Raw genomic sequence first — 23855 nt, forward strand, 5'->3', positions numbered from 1 at the left:
AGATATTCAGTGAGAAATATCCCTCTTATCCCTGCCACCAGCCCTCAATTTTTTTTTCCCAGAGGTATCCAGTTACCACTTTCTTAATTAGCCTTCCCGATTATTCTGAGCATACATCTATGTCTATGTCTATATGCATATGTATATCTCTACATTTCTATATCTATAGCTATTATATCATTTTAAATAAAAATGGTAGTATTCTTTACACGTTTCTGATTCTTGTGTTTTTGCTTACCATATCCTGGAGATTTTTGTATATCAGTATATGGAGAGCTATAGCTCTACCTCATTCTTTTTTAACAGCTATATAATGTTTCCTTTTATGGATGTTATGTGAAACAATTTAATCAGTCCTCTCTGGATAGACTTGTTTTTTTTTTGTTTTTTGTTTTTGTGAGGAAGATCAGCCTTGAGCTAACATTCACGCTCATCCTCCTCTTTTTCTGCTGTGGAAGACCGGCTCTGAGCTAACATCCATTGCCAATCCTCCTCCTTTTTTTTTCCCCCCAAAGCCCCAGTAGATAGTTGTATGTCATAGTTGCATGTCCTTCTAGTTGCTGTATGTGGGACGTGGCTTCAGCATGGCTGGAGAAGCGGTGCGTCGGTGCGTGCCTGGGATCCGAGCCCGGGATCCGAACCCGGGCCGCCAGCAGTGGAGCATGTGCACTTAACTGCTAAGCCACGGGGCCGGCCCAAGGATAGACTTGTTTTTATTTCATATACTATGATACTGACAGTGGTGGCATTTAATGCAGTGACTTCTATTTGTTTTTCTTTAATTGACTTAATAATGTCATGGGGGTAGGCATCTTTCTGGTATATCACAGCACCACCCCACTGTAGTACTACTAGTGGGTCATTCATGAAATGCGTGCATGTGTCATGCTTATGGAAACATGTGGTACAGGAAATGCTGCTGACACATACCTCTGGGCTTTTTAAAACTTGCATCATTAACTCTTATCCACAGATGTGCTCCTCTGCTTTAAATCCCCTCTCCCCAATTTCCATTAGATTTTTTTAATACCCCATACTACTACTATTCCATTATTTTAGAGAAATTATCCCTTCTTGGCTTCAGTGACCTGCACCTGAGCCCCTCCTTCAATCATTAGCTGTTTATATTGCTGCTTAGAACCAGACAGTCAGATCTGTCCTTCATAACACCATTCTTAGGAGACAACTCAGTACTGCACTGTTAGTGTCCAGGTTTATACTACTCAACATCGTGTCATCATGGCTTCACGTGTATTACTCCCGTATCCAGTGAGACTAAAGGACATAGTCTAGAGTCAGAAGACCTGGGTTCTACCTATAGATCTGCTACTAACTAGCTTGATCATTTTGACCTGCCTTGGTTTGATTCCCAAAGGCAGACCTCAAGATAAGATTTCTGGGCACAATTAGTTTATTTAGGAGGTGATCCCAGGAAGTGGTTGAGAAAGAGGGGATGAGAGACAGGGAAGGGAGGAAGCACATATAAGGCATCTTGAGCAGCAGGTTACCACTGTGTGCAACTGTGGCTCAATTCAACGGGGACCTCGAAGGGCCGATGTAGACTAGAACAGAATTGAGGGATGAGAAGGTAGGGTTTTTATTATCTACGTAGTCCCATCACTCATTAGTGGAGAGTTGCTCCTGGAGTCTTAACTCCCTAGTGGTTTTCATCTTCCATGCTCTCTTCCCAGTGCACCCTAGGACCACAGAACATCCTCAGGCAGAGAGAAGCAGGCTGCCCTTGGCTGAACAGAAACCGTGAAGGTAACTTCCAGGGTTGGACCAAGGAGAAATGGACTCTGACAGAATCTGCTATCTTTAGAAACAGCATATACGTTAGCTAAGAACATAGACTTTGGCTCCTTAATTGAGTACTCCATGATAGTTCAACAAATAAGGCCTTTTTGAGCACTTACTCTGGGCCTAAAGGGTGTTTAGCATTTGGGGGCACAAAAGAAGTTTCCATAAGGAGCTTAGAATATAAGGCAAAGGGCAGTGACATGTACTGAGTGTTTGCCCTGGGTAGGCCTTTAAAATACCCGATCCCGTCAGTCCTGATATAGTGTGGCAAGGTAAGCATTATGATCGTGAGGCTCTGAGAGCTTGATTCTCTTGTTCAAGGTCCCACAGCAGATGGAGAAATAGAAACCAATTCATGGTCCTCTAGATAACAAATGTCCTCTCAGCTGGCTAAAGGGGAGCAGGGAGACCAGGCTGTGTCTGACCTCTGGTTTCTATCGCCTTGCTAAGAACTAATAAGTGAGCTTATTAAGGTTGTAGGATAAAAGATCAATATAAAAAATTGATTGTATTTCTCTATACCAGCAACAAACAATAGGAAATCAAAGTTTTAAAAATTCTGTTTATAATAGCATTAAAAAATATAAAATACTTAGGGATAAATCTGACAGAAGATGTGAAAGTTCTGTACACTGAAAACTGTGAATATTGCTGAAGGAAACTAAAGATCTAAATAAATGGAGAGAAATATGGCTCAGGAACTCAACATTGTTAAGATGTCGGTTCTCCCAGACGGATCTATAGATTCAATGGAATCCCAATCAGAATCCAAGCAGGCTTTTTTGTAGAAATTGGCAAGCTAATTCTAAAATTCATATGGAAATGCAAAGGACCTAGAATAGATAAAACAACTCTAAAAAAACAAGACAGTTGGAGAAGACTGACTTTAAGATTTATTACAGTGCTATGGTAATCTACTACCTTGCTCAAAAGGAAACTGTTCAACTGCCCCTGCATGATTTGGGTTGAACAACTAGGTGGACGCACTCAGAAACTGGAAGATGGATGAGATTGGCATGAGCAACCCTGAGCCTAAGTCTTGGGCCAGTTTGTTGCCTTGTGACATTAGCAACTCCAATATGTTCATGAAAATGACTTTTTTACTTGCTGATTACACAGTTGTCTCCCCTTATCTGTGGGGGACATGTTCTAAGATCCCCATTGGATGCCTGAAACCATGGATAGTACCAAACCCTATATATATATTATGTTTTTTCCTATACATACATACCTATAATAAAGCTTAATTTATAAATTAGGCACAGAAAGAGATTAATGATAACTAATAATAAAATAGAAAAATTATAACAATATATTGTAATAAAAGTTACCGTAGATCTTAGCAACCTCAGCATATGACTTTTTTTCTTTCCTTACTAAGTTGAGAACTCTCACCTTTTCACTTAAAGGAAGCACTTGACAGCTTCTTTTTGGCATATTCAAATTGCCAGCATCACTAGTCTTGCGCTTTGGGGCCATTAGTAAGTAAAATAAGGGTTGCGTGAACACAAGCACTGCAGTACTGCAACAGTCGATCTGATAACCCTGAGAGCTAACAAATGACTAACTGGTGGGTAGCATATATGGTATGGATACTCTGGACAAGAGGATGAGTCACGTCCAGAGCAGGACAGAGCAGGACAACATGAGGCTTCATCACGCTACTCAGTATGGTGGGAAATTTAAAATTTATGAATTGTTTATTTCTGGAATCTTCCATTTAATATTTTCAGACTGAGGTTGACTGAGGGTAACTGAAACCATGGATAAGGAGGAACTACTGTAGAGTACTTGCTGATTTTCTGGCTTTTATTGTTGCAAGATTGGGAACAACAGTCTTTCCAGCTCCCTACATCACTGAGCAGGAACTGTAAATCAATGGAATGAATTTTAAGTAAAAAGTAGAGGAGATGAAATAATTCAGTGGTCTATAACTGACGATATGAAATGAAGAAAGAGCCTCAGCCCAACTGGATATTGAAAGGTGTATAGAGAAACTAAGATATCCTAGAGCGTGAAGGCAAAGTTCTCTATCATGTCTCCATTTTCAACACCCCGTGAGATTCCTTCTCCAACATTCTCTAAATCGCTTACCTTTCTTAAGCTTCCTTGACTATTTCAAAGCTGAATTTCTCTTTATGAGTATATTTCCAATGGACATGTTGGAAATTATGACATCATTATCTTTGGGTAATAAAAGGACAAAAAGAGGGGCCTGCTGGGTGGTAGCAGTTAAGTTCACGCATTCAGCTTCAGCAGCCTGGGGTTTGCCGGTTCAGATCCTGGGCACGGGCCTACTCACCACTCATCAAGCCGTGCTGAGACAGGTCCCACATAGAAGAGCTACAACTCTACAACTATGATATACAACTATGTACTGGGGCTTTAGGGAGAAAAAAAAAGAAAGAAAGAAAAAGAGGAAGATTGGCAACAGATGTTAGTGCAGGGCCAATCTTCCTCAAAAAAAAAAAAAGACAAAAAGAGAAAATATTATCTGCTATGGGCGTGAAACAGAAATACAAGATTACCCATGACCTCTCAAATCTCAGAGAATGTACCTGGGCATTCCAAGAGTAGGAGAATAATTGGACATCATGTCATTTCCAATAAGATAGTCAACTACATCTCCAGAATATTTTGGCTACGTCATTGAAGAAAATGATTACCTCTTGTTCTGTGGAAAGCCTGTAGACAAGGTCAGCGTCATTGTGTTTTATAAAAGCGTCAGATAAAATCTCCCTCATAATAAAACCACAGAAATATTTTAAGGTTTATTTAAGCAACCTTATAGAGAAAGCAGATATAAAGCCTCTTTCACCTTAACCTACCAACTATTTAATTAACTCTATAACCTCTCCAAGTCCTCCAATTTTTATAGTTTAGTAATTGGTCCATATTATCTTATTTCATTTTTTATTAATTATTTCATATTTTGCTTGTTTCAGTATTAGTAAAACATGTATTATCAATTTAATGACAGCAAAATATTCCATTTCATTAATGAGTCTTGGGATTCTGAGTACAAGAAAGTTGAAAAAGACCTAAAAGGTAAATCTAGAAAAGATATTCACTGTAGAGATGATGAACCTGAGGCCCTGAAAAGCAGGATATATCAATGTTGTATTCTGTTCTGGTTATCTGTTGTTGCACAATAAATGATTTTTATTACCTTTTGTCGTTCTATGGGTTGACTGGGCACGGCTGGGTGGTTCTTGCTTTGGGTCTGTATCAGTCAGGGTTCTCCCGAGAAATAGAACTACATATAGACACAAATATATTATATATATATGGGTTTTTTTCTTTCCATCTTTCTTTTTTTAAAAAAATTGGCTGGAAACTTCAGCAGGAGTTGATGCAGCAATCTTGAGGCAGAATTTCTTCTTCTCCAGGAAACCTCAGTTTTTGCTCTTAAAGGCCTTCATTGATTGGATGAGGCCCACCCACTTCATTGAGGATAATCTCCTTACTTCAAGTCAACTGACTTTAGATGTTACCTACATCTACAAAATACTTTCCCAGCAACATCTAGATTAGTGTTCGATTAAATAACTGAGTACTATAGCCTAGCCAAGCTGACACATAAAACTAACCATGACGGGGTCTCTTATATTGTTACAGTCAGATGTCTTCGGAAGGCTCAATTAGGCTGGATGTCCAAGATGGCTTACTTCCGTGGCTGGTGGTTGATGCTGGCCATCGGCTTTGGAGTTCAGCTGGGGCTGTTGGCCAGCATGCCCACCTGATCCCTCTCTGCTGGTTGGCAGTTCTCTCAGCAGGTGGTTGGGTTCTGAGAGGGAGCCAGCATGCCAAGGAACAGGAAATGGAGGCTGCTAGGCCAGTTAGAGCCTATGCCTGGAGCCAGTACAGTGTCACTTCCACTGTGTTCTATTAGTCAAAGCAGTCATTGGCTCACTCAGATTCAAGAGAGTGGAGAAATAGAGTCCACCTCTTGATTGGAGAGTGGCAAGCCACACTGTAGAACGTATGGGCTGGGAAATTTAGTTGTGGACATTTTTTGAAAATATAATGGCTCTCGCTACTTCCATGCTCACTGGCTCACCATCCAACTGCCAGCACCTGCAACTCTGCCTCAGGGCTTTCACTGATGGCCAGAGTCTGCTGCCTCTTTTTTTTTTTTTTTTAATTTTTATTTATTTATTTATTTTATTTTTTTCCCCCAAAGCCCCAGTAGATAGTTGTATGTCATAGCTGCACATCCTTCTAGTTGCTGTATGTGGGACGTGGCCTCAGCGTGGCCAGACAAGCAGTGCGTGGGTGCGCACCCGGGATCTGAACCCGGGCCGCCAGCAGCAGCGTGTGCGCACTCAACCACTAAGCCACGGGCCGGCCCTCTGCTGCCTCTTGTGGGACAGGTCTCCAGCCACGGGAAATTAACAGCCAAGCAATGACTGACAAGAGTTGGGTACTACAATTCCCTTGCCTCTCAGAGCTCCTCTGGCAGGATTAAGCTGCAGCTGCAAACAATGGTAACTTGCCTGATAACTCAGTTTATTGCTCTTCCCTTCCTTGTTTCTCTTCCCTGCTCCCTCTATGTTGCTTCTTGAGAGCAACCGCTGAAAAATTTACTTGCCCTTGAATCTTTGTCTCAATGTCAGCTTCTGGGGGAACCCAACTCAAGTTACAGAGTAACTGGTCCGTGGTCAGAGCTAAAACTAGGGTCTGAGCTGAGCCCCAGTCAAGAGTACTTTCCATATTTGTTACACTCTGAAAGAGGTTCAGAATATTCTAGCAGAATATTCTAGCACTTAGCTTTACTGAGTGATGGAGGGAGGGCTTTCAAAAGAGAAAAATTCAAAGTGTGTGTGTTAGCTATCTTAAACAGATGTTTGGAAAGAGCACTGGACTGGGAGTCAGAAAATGTGGGTTCTCACTTTTGCTCTGTCGTGAACAAGTTGTGTAACTTCCCCAAGCAGAGCGAGAGAGGTTAAAATCTCCTGGAATCAGACCTCTGGTGTTCCCATGAGAGTCAAATGCATGATGTCTGCAAAAGCAGTATCATGATGAAAAATAGCAAATGAACGGAAGGAATTAATTTTTCTCATTTTTGGTGGCTCCATTCAACAAAACATTGTGTGTTTAATTTTTTTCACAAGCATCTCATGTGGTCTTGATCCTCATTCTACATTTGAGAAGTAGACAACTGCCCAGTTCACCAATTCATGCTGTCTGGATAGAGCAGGTTATGTCGAAAGTATCCAGTTTTTGTGTGTGTGTGTGTGTGTGTGCGTGCGCGCGCGTGTGAGGATGATCAGCCCTGAGCTAACATCCGTGCTAATCCTCCTCATTTTGCTGAGGAAGACTGGCTCTGAGCTAACATCTATTGCCAATCCTCCTCCTCCTTTTTCCCCCCAAAGCCCCAGCAGATAGTTGTATGCCATAGTTGCACATCCTTCTAGTTGCTGTATGTGGGGCGCCGCCTCAGCATGGCTGGACAAGCGGTGCCTTGGTGCGCGCCCAGGATCCGAACCCCGGGCCGCCAGTAGCGGAGCGCGTGCACTTAACCACTAAGCCACGGGCCTGCCTGAAAATATCCAGTTTTAAAACAGAGTCTTCACATAGGATTTTTAGCAGGCAGTTACCAATGGCCACTTTAACTAGAAAGAGCTGCTAGGATAGAAAGTCATCTCTCAGTCTGGTCAACAAATGTCCCTGCAACTGCAGAACATACTTAGGCACAGATAAAGCTAGCCAAGATATTTTTTTCCATTGGTTTATTTAAAAAAAAAAATTCACCTCATATTATGGCTTTTTCCCCCCTTCACTAGCTTCTGTAGGATTTATGAATTTCACCTAGCAGTGTTTGTGTATGTTGAGTTTTTGATACCTATCTCTTTGTGTGTTAGTGAGTAGGGTAGAAAAATGCAGACAACAGATAAATAGGGGAGAAAATATCTCAAGAATGGTCTTGGACACATTTAATAATATCGATCATATTCTGTGATAAAACATAAACACAGGGTCAAGATTTATGTACTTATTTGCTTACTAGATTGATCACACTTTCTAGTCAAAAAGGTAAAATGCAATTTAGCTGCATTTGAACATGTCTTGAGTTGACATTCGTTTTTATGTTATATTTTTAAAAGGGAAATAATTTGATTTAATCTACTTGCCAGCTTAACTAAATTCACAGCCATTTCCTACCAGAACAGGAACTGGCCTTCTCTTGCTACACACTAGCCTTGGCTTATGCTAAAGAGGGAAAGGACTTAATCTGGGAGTTACATTTCTTCCAGATACTAATTTCATACTGGATATTTACAAAAAATACAGTTGGTTAACAGATTCCTATCTACACCACCCCCACCAGAGGGGAGATATTCTTTCTTTTGTTCATTGTTCTGCTGGTGAGTTAGATCCTAAATGCTGAGAACTAATTACCCTCCTTGTGCCACTAAGACAACTCTTTACAGCACTTCACTTGCTTCTTCCATTGTATGGAATCAAATCATATGAATTTTCATTTAATTTGTTTATTCATTTGAAAAATCCATCTAATAGAAATAGGAAAAGGAAAAAAACTAGAAAATAAAACCAGTTTCTAACGACTTTAAAGTGAAACACACGTATTATTTTAAAAAAGAAAACCTCAAATTAAGGATTTAATTGAAAAAAAAATCCTTTATTTTCCTTTCTTCGTATCTATAGTATGGAAAAGACCACACAGCCCATTTGAGTTGGGGGAAAAGTTGTCCTTTGAAATGACTTCAGTGATATGATTTCATCTGTATTTCAAACGCATTAATTTCACACCGTCCGCAGTAGGTAATGAAGATGCACAAGTTCGGGTCAAATTCGCCCTCCGGAAAAACTGCAAATTAAGATGCTGTTGACGGATACGCCGCAGGCTGTCTTAAGCGTCGTGATCAAAATCCAAATAGTAAGGAGAGGGTCCCGGGAGGGATGCGTTTGGGATTTTGACAAACCCTCGACCAAACTCAGACGCCCAGCCTGCACTTTGGCGAATCTTTTTCCCAGGCAAGAGACCCCCTCAGCCCGCTCGGGGCTCGCAGTGTTTCCCAAGAGTGGTTCGACACCCTCTTCAACCCCCAAACCAGACACACCCCGACCCCGCCAACGGGTCTGGGCTGTCAAAACACGCGGCGGCTCGTTCAGTCCCAATAACTCGCGTGATGATTAATGAGCGGCCTGATGATTTAACGTCTCGTGTGATTAAATTATAGGGCGTGGGGGAGGGAGCTCTGCGCTCCCTCGCCGAGGGCCGACTGCGCCGCGCTGCGGGTCTGGGCTGCGGGCTCCTCCTCCGCGCGGCGCCCGGCCAGGCTCCGCGGGCGGCCGCTCCGCGCCCCCAGGGTCAGTGGGTCCCGGAAGGGCAGGGCGGCGGGGGTGGGGGTTGGAGGAAAGCGTGGCTTGGAGAGCAGAGCGGGGAGGTATGGGCACCGGGCAGCTTGGGTCTGAGCCGAAGAGCTGGGCGAGGCCGGCTCCTCCCCCTGCAAAGGGGTGTAGGGCCCGGGAAACAGCCCCGGGCGAAGGAAGAGCTCTCCCTTGAATCCTCTGTCTCTGCGCCACAGGGGCTTAGAGAGTTCCAGGGACCCGAGACCCCTGGGAGGAGGGGAGCCCTGGCCCCGCTGGGTCTCCTCCCAGCCCCCAACCCCTCGCGCCTGCACTTGGAGAGGGTTTCCCTGCAGGCGGGGATGTGGCGGCCGGGTCGAGCCACCCCAAGCCCCTTCTCTTCCCCAGCCCACGGACCCCAGCCCTGTCCCGTGTCCGGGGGGGGGGGGGGGTCCATGCCAACCCAGGGGCAGGCACGCCAGGCGGGGGGAGGGAGTATGAAGCCTCGCAAGAGCCTGGAGCCTCGGGACGGCGGAGAGACGCTAACGACACTCGAGGCGCAGAGTCTCCGGGGTGCCCAGCTTGATTGATGGGGGAGGAGGCGCGGGGAGCCGATCTAAGCCCCTTTGGGGTTACTAGGGGGACTCCTTGCTGTCACTCTCTTTTCCTTAAGGGGCCGAGGACAGGCTCCGGCGTGTCCACCCCTTCCTCTGGGAGAGGTGTGAGTGCGGGTTTGGAGGTGGCGCCCCGCACTGGTCCTCGTGGGTAAAGGGGCCGGCTGCCCTCACACTGTACCCCGCCGCCTTGGCGCAGTTCTGTCCCAAAGAGGCAGGTGGATGCTTTTGCTGCAACGCAGAAAAGCAGAGCTCCCGGTCTGCGCGGGGGGCGGCAGCCTCGGAGGGGTCCCTGAGAGGCCACTTGCGGGCCAGAGGGAGGGTCACCTCTTACTTCATGATCGCATCGAAGGGCTTAACTTTCAGCAAGGAGAGGCGAGGATGTCCCCGGAAGACCCTAGGAAACTGCAGCCCGGGCTGTTCAGATGCAGAGCGGGAGGGTGACAATGAGAGGGCCACACCCGGGCTCCGGAGGCCCGGTGTCCAGCGGTGCCCCGGGCCTGGCAGGAGAACAGCTGCTCAGCCGAGCAATGACATCCTGGGGGGGACGCCGCGAACTGAACCCAGGCTACCCGCTTTCCTTAAGCTAGAGAGGTCCGAGAGAGCTCCAGGAACGGCGTGCCTGGTGTCCGGTGCCTGGGCTCCAGGTGCGGTGGCTGAACCTCCCTCTGAGAAAGGGATAGAAGATCCTAGGCCGGGTTCCTCGGATATGCGGGAATTACCATTTCTTCCTCGGCTTCTCTAGATATTGGGAAGTAGCGCCAAGGAAGGGGGAAAGATCATGAACAACCAAATGGACTTGTAAACAGAGATCACAGTATGGGAAAAAATACATATATAATCTCAAAATATCCAAAGAGAATATAAAAATAAACTTGCCAAGCCAGAGCAGAAACAAGCTACTAATTCGTTCTTGGAGGATCAGCCTGAAATGCTGCAAGTTAGCGGAAGGTGTAGGCTGTGCCTACAATTCCAGGATATTCGGAACATACAAAATCCCCCTTAGGAAAAAAGTTTGAAGGGCAGGGGTGGTGGGGATGGAGGAAATGCTCAGAGCCTTGTCTTGTCCTTGGTCTGGGTGTGGTCCTGGAGGTGACTTTCTCCGGAATGGCCGAACCCGCTTCTGTCCAGGCCGGAAGGCTAGTGTGAAGAGGAGGTCACTCCCCTCAAGGTGCCTGAGTAATAAGTAAAAAGGGTTTATGGGCAAGGCTGTTGCCTGCGACCATCTCTGCAACCGGGAATAATTCTGCAGACAGGTAGCCCCAGATATCAGTAGTGTGCGCGCTGGCGCTCGAACCGCGGGTACCGACACGCCCCGAGGCCAGACGCGCAGGTCGCGGCCTGCCACTTTTGTCCCTGTTCTTAAGCTCATTTCTTAAATTTGCTCCTCGTCGGTGCTTCTCTCAGACACAAGCTGAACTCCTATATCTGGTTTCCACCCAAAACAGTGGCTGGGCCCACGGAGGACAATTTAAAAGCTCAGGGCCAACTTTTTCCTCCAAAAGGTGCCACATGCCGCGTAACTAATAGGCGCCTCGTGGATACAATATCTTTCCCAGAAATTGAATTTGGGTTCCAGAAACAGGACTGGAAAGATCCTAGACAGAAGTGTGTCCTTGGACAGAAGGACTTGGCATTCTCAATATTAACATGGGGGCAAGAGGGGAGCCCAGGTAGGTTTTATTTTCCAGATTATCGTCGATCTGTTGTCTGACTGAACGACGCCAGGATACAGTGAGGGTGATGGCAGTCTCCAATCTCTAACGATTCCCAACGTTTCGAAAGGAGAGTTAGTTTTATTCTCTTATGCACAAGATCACTCATGTCTAATGATGTCAGACACTTGCAAAATGACGTCAAATTGGTGGCGCTTTGGGTGGCATTGTTCATTCGACTTGCCAAGACGCGAGCGGGGCTGCCTTTTCCTGCCTCCAGAGCGCGAGTTCGCGCACTGATCTCACCCCTCGCTCTCAGCCCTGCTGCCGCGCATCATTTAGGCCAAGATCGGGTATAATAGAAAACACCATCAGCAGACAATTACCCTTTCAGAGGATTCACGTCTCCTCACAGACACTGTTATTTGAGAAATAGGATCATTTGATTTCATGTTGCACTAAATAACACCCAGCCGGTTCAAATTGCCAGCTTCTTAAAACCCGCCCATTGGAATAAATTGCAGCAGCCTCTTGCTTTTCAGGGCAATATGTTGGGCACCGGGCAGAACCTGTAAAAATAACTACAAAGCCAGCCCTGAGCCGTCGCTATTGGTGGGAAGGGCTCTGCCACCCCGCAGGCAAAGGCATTCAGCTACCCGGTTTCCTGCCACCGCCCCCTTCGCTCGCCAATTTAGAGATGACTCAACCACTGGGCTTGGGAATTAAAATGCACAGCCCCAGCCACCGGGAGAAAGCGCTTCCGGCCACACGGCGCGTTAGTGTCCCACGGAGAAAGATGGGCGGGTGTGCAAGGCGCAGATTTCCGTGTGTCCCGCCGCGCTGCCTGCGGGGCTTGCGCGTTTGGAGACTGCCGCGGGTCTGGGGCTCTGCGGCCGGCGTGTGCGCTCTCCAAGTTGGCGGGTCTTGGGTTCCCAGCTAGAGCGTTCCGCTGCTGCCGCGCCCTGCTTACCGGTGCGCCCTGCAGGCCTGCGGCCGCGGCGCCCCTCTCTGACCTCTGCACGGGCGCCTAGCCCGGGCCGTGGCTCGCGGAGTCTGACTGGGGACAGGAAGAGGAGGGAGCCTCATTGCGGCTTCAGCGCGGAGTCCAGAGGGAGAGGGCGAAGGAGAAAGGGAGGAGAGGGGCGAACTCCTGTTCGCTGCACACTCGCCACCAGAGAGGTTTCAGAAAGTATTAACCTTTTTGAAGTCGGCCACGAGCAGCGGTTTGTTAATTGACACCCTGTTCAACTGGGTGGCAATTGTTCAGCTCGATGGGGACGATCCACTCCCCCCCCCTTTGATATAAAAGAAGATTTGACTCCTTGGTGCTTGGTTCATTTGTGCCAAGGAGCAGGGTAACTGAAGACGAGCGGGGCCTTGGCGAACCTGTCTGTTGAAGTCTTTATTACATTTGTGTTAACGTACTTCACGAAGGCCGAATTAGATTCTCTCCCCCAGGTAAATTGAGGTCCGCCTACCGGAGACTCACCTGTGCACTCGATTTGAAGCGTGAACTGGAAGGACCCTTTTAGTGGGTCCTGAGACCCGGAGGGAGTTCATCTGAGCCTTTGGGGACAGGGTGGGAGCCTTTCCCCTTCCCCCGCACTGGGAGGAGCCAGGGAGCAGGGGGGTGTGGGGAGGCGCCCAGAGGGGAGGTTACAGGCGGGCCGAGAGCGGGCAACTGAATTTCTCTCTCTGGGGTCGGCGCAGACTTTAGCTCAGGAGCAGTGTCGGGGGTGGGGGGGGTTTGCGGGGAAGGCGTGGGCCTCTGCCCAAGATGGGGTGATGGAGGCCTGAGCGTGCCTGCACCCTCCACTTGGCCTTGCCCTGCGGACCCTGAGCCACGCTGTCCCTTAGCGTTTTGCCCATTCTTCTCTCCCCCAAGTAACAGCGCCATCTACGAGGCCCGAGTATACCCAAACCAAACCCTGGGCCGGGTTGGGCGGCGGGCCTTCAGAGCGGCCCTCCGAGTCTGGGAGGAGGCCGGGAAGAGCAGCCTCGCAAGCCGCCAGCTCTGGCCCTGTGTATCCTGATCCGAGGCAGGCCGGGGTTGCCCACCCAAGCCCAGGGAGAGCCCCAGGGCCTGCTCCATCCAGGTCCCTACCCTAAGGCTCTCGCGCCCGCACCCCGAGCGGCACACTGCTCCTGCCCCGAGTGCCTCTGCGAGCCTCCAGCCCGCCCCCGCCCCCCCCAGCTCAGGGCGCTCCCTCCCAATTCCCCAAGTCCTCCCCACGGGTGCAGCCACGGAACCATTTTTTGGTCAAACGCCAAGCCCAAACACGACAAGTTTTCGAGGAGTCAGAACAGGGTGATTAAATTCGGAGGAGCCGGAACACACGTCTTGCCCGGCTTCAATCTTCTCTGTCCGCGCGAGTGGAACTGCAGACGCGCAGACGTGGAACGGCTGCACCGCGGGCATCGCGACTGACACGGGGTCGGAGCCCCAGAGCTGGCAGAGGCTGGGCCGCAGGGGACTCCAGGGCCGGCGCGGGTGGGCCTCTTCCACCACACACGCCTCCCTCTCTCTTTCGGACCAGAGCCGGGCAGCGCTTCAAGTCCGACCTCCAGCACTGGGTGGGGGAGTCTTGTGTCCGCCCTGTCCCGGCCTGGGAGCCCCAGGTGAGAGCAGTGAGAACCAGTTGTCGCGGCGCCTGTGGGCTGCGGCCTCGGGCTTTGGCCGTGGCCAGCAGGTCATCCCCTTGGCTCTCTATTCCCGCCTCCACCGGGGTCACGTCTCCGCAGTGCGGCCCCGCGCTACCCTCCCTGGCCCGCTCTCCCTCCATGTCGCCGCATTTACCAGCGAGTTTTGTTCCCCCGTCGGATTCCGGGCCGAGGGGCTGTAACCGTGCTCTCCTCCGACGGACGCTAATCAAGTAATTTCCCCATCCCAGCCCCATCAAATCGCTCTTTAGCTGTTGAAGCGCGGAGTTTTGCTCGCCTTTTCACATGCTAATCACGCCAATTCAGCGGCTCTCGGTGGGGCTGTTTGTCGCGGGATAAATCTTGTTTGCCGGCTGCATGATTAATTGATATTGTTGTCTGGCTTTTGTGGGGGCCGCGAGGAGCTGAAAGGCGGCACGTTGTGACTGCGCCGGGGGCCGCTGGCGACAGCATCGGGCTGCCGAGGTCCCGGCGAGGTCGAGCCGGGGCTGATGACATTAAGCGCCCGATTTGGTTTTCCTTATTAAAAAGATGATGAAAGACTCAGAGACCCTAGTTTACCCACCACCGGGGCGCAGAAACCGCACGGAGTTTAAGCCACAAGCGCAAAGCCGGGCGTTTGCTCAATTCAGAGAAAAGAGTGGGTGTCACTTCTCCACGCGGGAGACACATCGCGTTTCGGCCCACCCGGGCTATCGGTGGGACTTGAACATGGGTGCGCAGCGTTGTGCTTTGGTTTTTCAAACAAAGAATAAAATCTTTATTTTTTTTCCGGTCGGGCGTTGTAAAGTCGGGTTAACACCCTTAAAAGATAAATGAAAGGCAGCCAGAGCTCAGATGGAGACCTTGCAGGCAGCGGGGGAGGCAAGCAGCGCAGTGGTGCGTCCAAGCCTGACCCGGGGGTGCGGAAGCGTGGAGCGCTTACAGGGAGTCGGTGGCGGCGGCGCGGCCGGGCGCTAACGCCGACCTCGCAGCATCGCTAAGGCCCACGGCCGCCTGCAGGCCAGCGTTTCATTTGCCAGCACGGGGCCCTGGTCTTGGCTGTGTTTTCCCGCTGCCCACAGGTGTGCAGTCAAACCAACAAATTCCTCCGCCCTCCGCACCCCTCCCGCCCTCTCCCCTGCGTCCTGGGGTTTTATCCTCTACGGACGTCCCCGAAAACTTGGCGATTCAATTAAATAATTCCAGTTACGTGATGCTCCTACCGCCTGCTTATTGCAAATATTTCCTTTTTTGAGTCGTTAAAAAAAAAAAAGCAAAGAGAAGAAAAGAAACTGTCGCCTTCGCTTTCTCTGCGAGCGGAGTAATTGATAGGCGCCACCGGAGGTCAGAATTTGCATAAGAATTAAGAGCAGTAAATTAATTTAATATTCCATGCACATCTCCAATTATTCCCGGAGACCTTTGTCTCGGTGGCTGCCAGAGAGGGGATTCAGCTGCTCTTCAGCCAAACAACATCTGTGCGGTTAATAATTTGATAAACACCTCATACAAATAGTTTCTGAATTATCTGGCAGCCCAGTGACTATTCAGTTTGGAAACGTTTTGGCAGGGTCTCCCGGTGTCCGAGGGCCTCAGGCGTCCGCCCAGACAAATGTCTTCTTATCTTTTAAACATCAGCAGTCGACAATGTGAAAATAAGTCATTATCATTAAGTAATAACCCTGCCCTTTAAAAAAAAAATAAAAACGCCTGGGTCATCACAGTGTCGGCAGGTCGTCTATTAAAGACCGTGAGATGAACAGACTTGCTGGAGAGGGGGACTGAGCGAAGAACAACCTGAAGGGGAGGGAAAGACGTGGGTGTTGGGGAGCGACTGGATGGGGTGGGGAGCTTTTTTTCTTTGATATCACGGATTGAAATTGAGTGACTGGACTTGTGTAATGGAAATATTTACAAGGTAAGGAAGGGTCTTGGTGATTGCTACTGGAAGGGGAACCGGGTAGGTAGGTGAGAGGGAGACCAGCTCTTTGCTGTATTGCTTCTGTCCCTTTCGCTGTTCTCCCTACACGCAGATATTATTTATTCCAAAAATGAATACATAAAAAACAAATTCTCACCAGAAAACAGGGGTGGATTATTTTGGCTGGATATAGTCCTTAAGCGACTTCTCCCCATTCCTTCTCCTGACCACACTTCCTCCTTCCTACCTTCCCCCACCAGCCAGTGCCCCCCAGCCTCCTGGCAGCTTCCCACAAAGCACAGGTATGTCAGCCTAAACCTTGGGTTGGCCCGAATTTGCAAGGAAGCACTTGCAGAAGGATGCTATCCTGTTGTCAAAACAGACTTGAATTTAGACACTTTTCCTTTGCTGTCCCTGTCTCTGCACTAAAGATTTCATGGCTCTGATTATCTTCCTTTATCTTTCCGCCACCCATAGCAGAGCCCTGTTCCTCATATAAAGTCTAGAAAGGAACCATTTGATCTTGAATGAGACTCAGATTGCTCTAATTTTTGCAACCTGTGCAATGCAGCTCTATTTACTAGAAGTCTGTTTTTACCCTGGAATTGTTCTGCCAGGACTTCACTATAGTAGGTTGTTCCACTAGGATTCTTATCTTTGTCTATACATTCCTTCATGTCTGATGTATACACCTCACCTATTCAATATTCTACTTTCTATTTCCTACGCTGCTGACAATCTAAGTACTTGAAGCCACTGTAAACTACCCCATAGTTCTGAATAGTGTCGAAGCAGTAATATGATAGAGCCTTGTCCTTGTACTCTAATGAGCCTGGGGTAGCAGTGAGCTTTAAATACAGGCACACCCTTCAGACTTCAGGTCTAAATATACGACTTTACACTGAATGCAGTGCTTGCCTGGGCTCAATTGAAGAATTACTTTTCCAGAAAACAAGTCATTGTGTCACAAGAATAGGACAATAGCTTTTCTACCAGGTACATTCATTTCTGTTTTTAACATTTTCTTCTTGCATTTCATTATATTTTTTTCCCTTAGAACTATGGACACCGCCGGGCCTTGCAGGCTTTTATAAGCACACAAATCGTCTCTGTTCTTTATGATGGGGGGTCTCTGTCTGCATCTTTTTTATTAATTTCTGACTTTGATTCAGACTTCTCTATTCAGTGGGCTGATTTGGAAACATTTCTTTTCTTAAATGGAACATTATCAATTCTTTTGGGAACCATTCTAATTTTAAACACCAACATATTCCATTTCTTAATCTGCAGCTCTGATGTTACTCATTTTTATGCACACAACCCATCTCCTTGGGCTGTGGTTCTTTTATGCTTGATATTTATCTTCTTTACATTTGTTTGACTATTTTTCAAGGTAGTATATGGGCAGAAAATGACTATTAAGCAAGAAGGCAGGGAACTCTGATTATGTTTTTGACTATGTAAGTAAAGCCACAGAACACTGAAATTTTGAGATTTTTTTTTTACTGATGAGCCCTCTCCAGAAAAGCCGTCTGGATACCATTAAAGTTGATGAGTTTGGAAAGATTATCCTGATAAATGGTGGGCCTCTTGGTGATTAGACACATATTTTCAACATGGTCTCTTAAATGAGACTGAGGTCTGCGTTTGGAGGGAGGTTTGCTGTGCATAACAGAAAATTGTTGGGGAAAAAATCTAGAGTACCACCTTACTTTGTAGAGTTCAAATCTCTACAAAGGTGATGTTCAATAACTTAAGCAACACATACCCTGGTTATTTCCAACCTAATTATGAAAGAAATATACCTTCTATCTTGGGAAAAGTTGAAGAATGGCCAAGGGGCAGAATAATGATTTAAAAACTCAGTGCTATCTCTATCGAGGTTAAAGGATTTTATTTTTTTAATTTGAGAGAGGAAAACAGGGCAGAGCTACTAAACAAATTTTTCCAATGAAGAAATTCTTTCAATTCATTTGCTTCCATTGCTCTTCAAAAAAAAAAAGACAAGTTCTACATATATGACCAGCTTAAACCCAAATCTAGTCAAAAACTGAATTTGAAAAATATGGGTCAGCATATAAGAGATAAGCAGGATTCACTTAGATAAACCTGTCTGCTCTCATTTTCCTCTACTTCAATATTTAAATAAGCTTTGCTGGGTGCTGATGCCAGGTGAGCATCTCCATTCCTGATATGGGGTTCAAAAAAAAAAAAAAAAAGAGCTTCAGCACTTATTAGCCTGTGGATAATTGCAAGCCACAGAGTAAGTCCAGATTCTTCAACGATGACTGTAAAATGTCTCTGATCATCATGGATGTCAGCCAGTCTGATGGTTCTTGTCTCTCCCTCCCCTGGCCAGGAGTTGTGATTAGTACTGACAGATCGAGCTTCACCTGACTCCAGGGGCACCCTTCACATTGCTGTTATTGTAGATTTGTATGGTTTTTAAGACACTGTTCTGGTGTATGGCAGTAAAGTTCCTTGAGGAGGAGGGCCATTATTATGTTTTAAAAAATACTCACCAAGGGGCAACATGGGCTACAAGTGAGGCTGGTTGGCTCTGCTTAAAGGGGAAGATCATGGGCAGTAGTGACTATGCCATTTGCTTTGGCCAGAAAGTCCAATCTAGCACCCTCGTGTAGACTGAACTTGAGAGGGTTTCCAAGGGCTTATTCTGCTTTGCTGGCTCTCTTATAAGGGGAGATGAATCCTGCAGACTATCAGATGCTTTTTTTTTTTTTTTTGGTGAGGAAGATTAGCCTTGAGCTAACATCTGTTGCCAATCCTCCCCTTTTTTTGCTGAGGAAGATTGGCCTTGAGCTAACATCTCTGCCCATCTTCCTCCATTTTATATGTGGGACGCCTGCCAAAGCATGGCTCAATAAGTGGTGCCTAGGTCTGTACCCGGGATCCGGGCCTGTGAATCCCTGGCTGCTGAAGCGGAGCACATGAACTTAACAACTCTGCCACCGGGCTGGCCCCAGAATATCAGACTCTTAAGCGTGACATTTGAGACTTGCCACAGTGGGGGTAGAAAGAAAAAAAATGGTAGGCAGAAGGCTTATAGTTCTAGTTGCCCACTAACTAGCTGCAAGCTCTTGGGCAATCACCTAATCTTCCTGTGTCAGAGACTCCTGTATGCTACTTCTCACCAATTTATTCTCTTTTTGCTGGGCACATGGCTGCCCAGCTGGACTACATTTCCCAGCCTCCCTTGCAGCTACATTTAGCCCATGTGACTAAGTTCTCACCAATGGATTGCAAGCAGAAATGGTGGGTGTAATTGTCATCTCATCCTTGCACCTTCCTGTTCTTTCTTGCTGTCTGGGAATGATGCTAATGGAGGCCACAAATTGAGGATGACAAAGCTCCTCCAATGACCTGGGTTTGCAAGATGACTTCCTGGAGCAGAGTCTACCCTCTCACCCTCTCTTAATGGGGAGAAATAAATTTCTATTGTGTTTGAAAAACTGCGTATTTTTGTTCACTTTGTTACAGCACTCACCCCAAATCTGCATCTTGGTTTTATTTTTCTTAACTGTAAAATGAGAGTATCTTAGTTTGGGTTTCCCCAAAAGCAAGCAGTTTATTGGGAGGTGATCTCAGGAAACGCCAGTAAAAGAGTGGGGTTGAGAGACAGGGAAAGGGAGGTGGCCATTAAAGTGCATTATAAAGCAAGTTACCATTGTGGGCAACTGGGATTTGATTCTACTGAGAAAACTCTGGGGAACTGTGTAGAACACCTGCCTTAGAGTAAGTCCACCTGAGCTGGAGTATTTCTACCCCAGTTCCCATTAGTCACTGGCTGAGGGTTCCTCTTCATGGGCATTATTTCCCCAGCACTTCTGGCCTGTTGCATAGGTAGAGTGGGCTGCAGGGGCCAAAAAAAGCACCCAGACAATGAGAAGCAGGTACTGGTGGTTGGATATTGAGCTGGTACGCACTGAAGTATAAGGGCAAGGGTCTCCGGACAGGACACTGACTGCATCTGCTACAGAGGGCATTGATGAATAGTCTTGAAGATCTCCTTCCCACATTAAAGTTCTCTGGGCCCAGTTTATGAATCTGTATTCTTCTAGTTGCTAATCTGAAATGTCCGCTCTAGCCAGATAGGTTTGCTTAATTTAGGGCTCCCCAAATACCATGTGCATGCGTTCTCATTTTATTTACGCCATCCTTTCACGTGGAAAGCATCTCAATGCTCGTGTACTCCCCTTTATCCCCATTGAATCAGTTATCTATTGCTGTTTAACTAACCACCCTAAAACTTAGTGGCTTAAAACAACAACGGTTCATTATTTTTCACAATTCCATGAGTCAGGAATTTGGGCAAGACTTGCTGGGTACTTCTTCTCCATGGAGTGTCAGTTGGGCTTATTCATGTAGAATGACCAAGATGGCTTCTCATCTTCCAGGGCCTCTCTTCACATGGACTCTCATCATTCAGTAGCCCAGCCTGGACTTCCCCACAACATGGCAGCTGGGGTCCAAGAGGGAAGAAGTGGAAGCTACTAGTCCTTTTAAGGCCTGTGCCACTGGAAGTCTCAAAATGTCATTCCCATCTCATTCTGTTGGTTAAAGCCAGTCACAAGGTGGGGATGGAAAATGGGCTCCTCCTCTGAAGAGAGGAGCTGCATGTGGTAAAGGAATGGAAGAACTGAGATGGCCGTATTTGGATACTATATCTTGCCTACCCGTTCTTTTCCACTTATTCAAATCTCTAAGACATACTCCTATCCTACCTCATATAAGAGGCCTTTCCTATTATGCTAGTCCTTTGGGGTCTAGCCCTGTCTGCAATCCTAGGGCACCTCTTATTATACACACTTGTTGTTTTGTCCTTAGTCATTTACTGTCTTGTGACACTTTTTGCTGCTGCTTATTGCTGACTCTTTGAGGGCAGAAAATGCAGGTTAGACTTCAGAACATTTGTACAGTGGGAGCACACAGCGGACTCTCGATGTGTGTCTGTGCAAAGACAAAGGGAGGACACAGAAGTAAGGGCTGGGTGGAGGGAGTGACCAGCATGCATATGCCTTTGGGCTGAGATCTAGATCAGTCAACCTCATTTCTAGTAGATTTAGCTAGAGTCATCAACTGCTTATTCTGAAAATCAAGTAAGTCTGAAATCCTCCCAGCCTACAGGAGGCTTAGGTGACACACACCTCTACATGCAGGAATAGCGGTGTTTGTGACTGGAATGGATCACCCGAAAGGTGCCTGGAAGAATTCCCCTTCTTAGACACCACTTCTCCATGATGTACTGTTCCCTTGTGTCAAGCATTGCCCTCTTTGAAAATGCAAGTACTATCTTTGAAAATGCAAGTACTACCCGTTGGAGAGGGAATGGGAAGTGGAGGAGGGATGTGGAAATTTGAATCTTTGATAGTGCAAAATTAACTGATAAGAGCAGTGTTTATTTTTCTCTCATAGAAGAAACTGGGGCAGCATGAATGTGCTGGAAGATTAGAGATTACTGATGCTAAAGGAAGGAGAACTGAAGAGGAAGGATACCTGTGGACAAGTCATCTCCCTTCATGTCAGAAGGGCCAGTTGTCCAGGAGGGGACATTCTGAACAATGCATTGTCCCGGGCATTAGAAAGTGGGTAGCATTCTCATGGACAGCAGAGAAAAGTGGAAACATGAGCCAAAGGAGGATTCCAGAACTTATGAGCAGGTTTGTGTGGGTTTGCAGTCAGAGGATGGACATCCCTCCAAACTCTGGGATCTAATCTATGTTGTGACTGTGTCTTTAGTCACTAGGTTTCCACAGGGAGAGTAAGCCTGTGGGAAAACTGGCCCATGGTGTCCACAGGAAGTGGAATAAGTATCGTTGTTGTGTTTTAGTAGAACCAGCAAAGGAAGATCAGCAGACAACTGGGATGAGTCTAAGTGCTAAAGATTGACAAGACTTCCTCTGTTGCTCCTAGTGACTCGTGGGGGCACTTCTAAAGCTCCCTGAGCATGCAACTCCCATCCCGCTTTTTTATTAAATGTCCTGAATTGCCCTTTTGGATCAAAACTGTCTTTATTATATCAATCAAAAAAGGCTTGTTTCAGCCCACCTCATGGCTAAGGATATCGATGTGTAAAAGATGACGGTTTCAACACATTATCAGGACTGGCAACTTTTTGTGCACTGATGTTGACTGGCATGCAGAAAATGTGCTTTACTGGATTCTTGGAAATTTGTAATGGACGCTGGCTCTAGGAGAGGCAGAACAGAGCATAGACTCTGCCATGGGTCACATCTGTGTTTAAATTCTGCCTCTGTCACTAGCCTTGTGACCTTGAGAACATTTGAAAATTCTATTAGATGTGTCAAAAGATTTCCTCATCTGGAAAGTGGGAATAGTAATACCTAAGTCACAGGGTTGTTGTGAGTAATAAATAAGTAAATATATGCTAAGTTTCTAGAAAGTTCCATGGCACAAAGTTATATATAATAAGTGACTTTTAAAACAAGGTTCTTTTTTGTTACTTACCATCTGATCATTTCACCATACTACTGTGCTTGCAGAGTATGTATGCATTTTCCATTTACCATCAGAAAAGATACATAGGCATATGTGATTCCTAAAGACAGGGAAGAAATCCAGAGGATCTAGGATCACTGGCCATCCTGTTAATTGAAGAGAACCTTTTGGCACAAATTTGGGGGATTCATAAAGAAGATGAAATTTTAGAGCCATCACAGAAACAAATTCTTTTTTATGGTTGAAATGACAGATGACCCGGTTATAAAAATTGGCAGAAGCCCCTGGATGGAACTCTTCCTTCTGCCTAGAACATTCAACCCCTAATTGCCTGTTGACTGGGCTTTCCCACTGCTTCGTTATTAAAATCTCTTACAAATGTGTAAAGAAACCCTTGTCCTTTTGGATGACCCCTAGATCTTGAGAGTCATCCTTTTCTGCATTCTCTGAATCCCAAACACATTGAGACTTGCTCCTCAGATGGGAGCCTTGGTAAACAGTCCCACTTGTTCTATCTTTATCCCTTGACCAAACTTCTCCACATGCAATCATGTCTCAAAAAAAAAAAAAAAATTAAGAACAATCCTTCCCATCATCATCTTCTCTTCCAAAGGCTATTTGTTGGTTGATGACACCAAGAATTTGCAGTGTCCTCAAACGCTTGGTGGAGCAAACATCTTTGCATTAACTCTTTAATTGAGCTGAAGCACCCTGACAAGGGGTCTTTATTTAGCTATTTGTCAGGAAGCCAGGACCCAGGGATTTCAGAAAGAACAAAAAGAACTTGATAACTTTACAAAACTCCTCTCCAAAAATTGGAAAGAAGAAAAAAATTGCCTGGAGCAAATTAATTTAAAGATAAATACCAGATATATCTGAGAAATTGCTGGAAATGAATGTACTTACTGATGTCACCTTTCTGAAGGCAGTCAGATTCTTGAGTTTTATTTCACTCATTATAGTCGGTGCCCATTGTCAAGGATGTATTCTTCCAGGAAAAGTAAAGGCAAATTTCTTGGCATTTGCTTTGCTATATCTCCCATTGGAAAACTCATTAAAGAGCCATTCCTGATGGCAACTGGAGATGTAAATGAAATGCACCCCCTTTTAGTATTTGGTTGAGATGGCCCAAATGTTTGGCTGTCATTAAACTTTCTCCAAGCAGTATTCATAAAAATAAACCGAAGTTGTGAATATGCAACATCATTAAATTGATGTCAGTAGTCACCGTTGGAGGGGAATGGGAATCAGGTCTGCATTGCAGAATGCTCTCTGTTGACAACTATGGCTTCACCTCCACTCTTTGGGGAGCGAGGAGAGGCTGCACAATCCCTTTACTGAGTTTTTAACCAAGTTGCTATTCCACTCTTTCTTTTATGGAGCCGTAGAAGTGTCTGTAATGCAAGATTAAAACGGTTCTGTGCAGTGGTT

At 46.5% G+C, this 23855-nt stretch overlaps 1 long non-coding RNA gene across 1 annotated transcript; it reads left to right on the forward strand.

Annotated features, from left to right (window-relative positions):
* The first annotated feature begins 1717 nt into the window (after positions 1 to 1717).
* On the forward strand, positions 1718 to 21146 carry LOC131402518 (uncharacterized). The gene is made up of 4 exons (XR_009218738.1): positions 1718 to 1764; positions 8584 to 8701; positions 20363 to 20539; positions 21086 to 21146. It is a non-coding gene; the product is annotated as an uncharacterized LOC131402518 (long non-coding RNA).
* Positions 21147 to 23855: the final 2709 nt, after the last annotated feature.

The sequence above is a fragment of the Diceros bicornis genome, unplaced genomic scaffold (genome assembly GCF_020826845.1).
Source record: "Diceros bicornis minor isolate mBicDic1 unplaced genomic scaffold, mDicBic1.mat.cur scaffold_122_ctg1, whole genome shotgun sequence".
Classification (NCBI taxonomy): domain Eukaryota; kingdom Metazoa; phylum Chordata; class Mammalia; order Perissodactyla; family Rhinocerotidae; genus Diceros; species Diceros bicornis.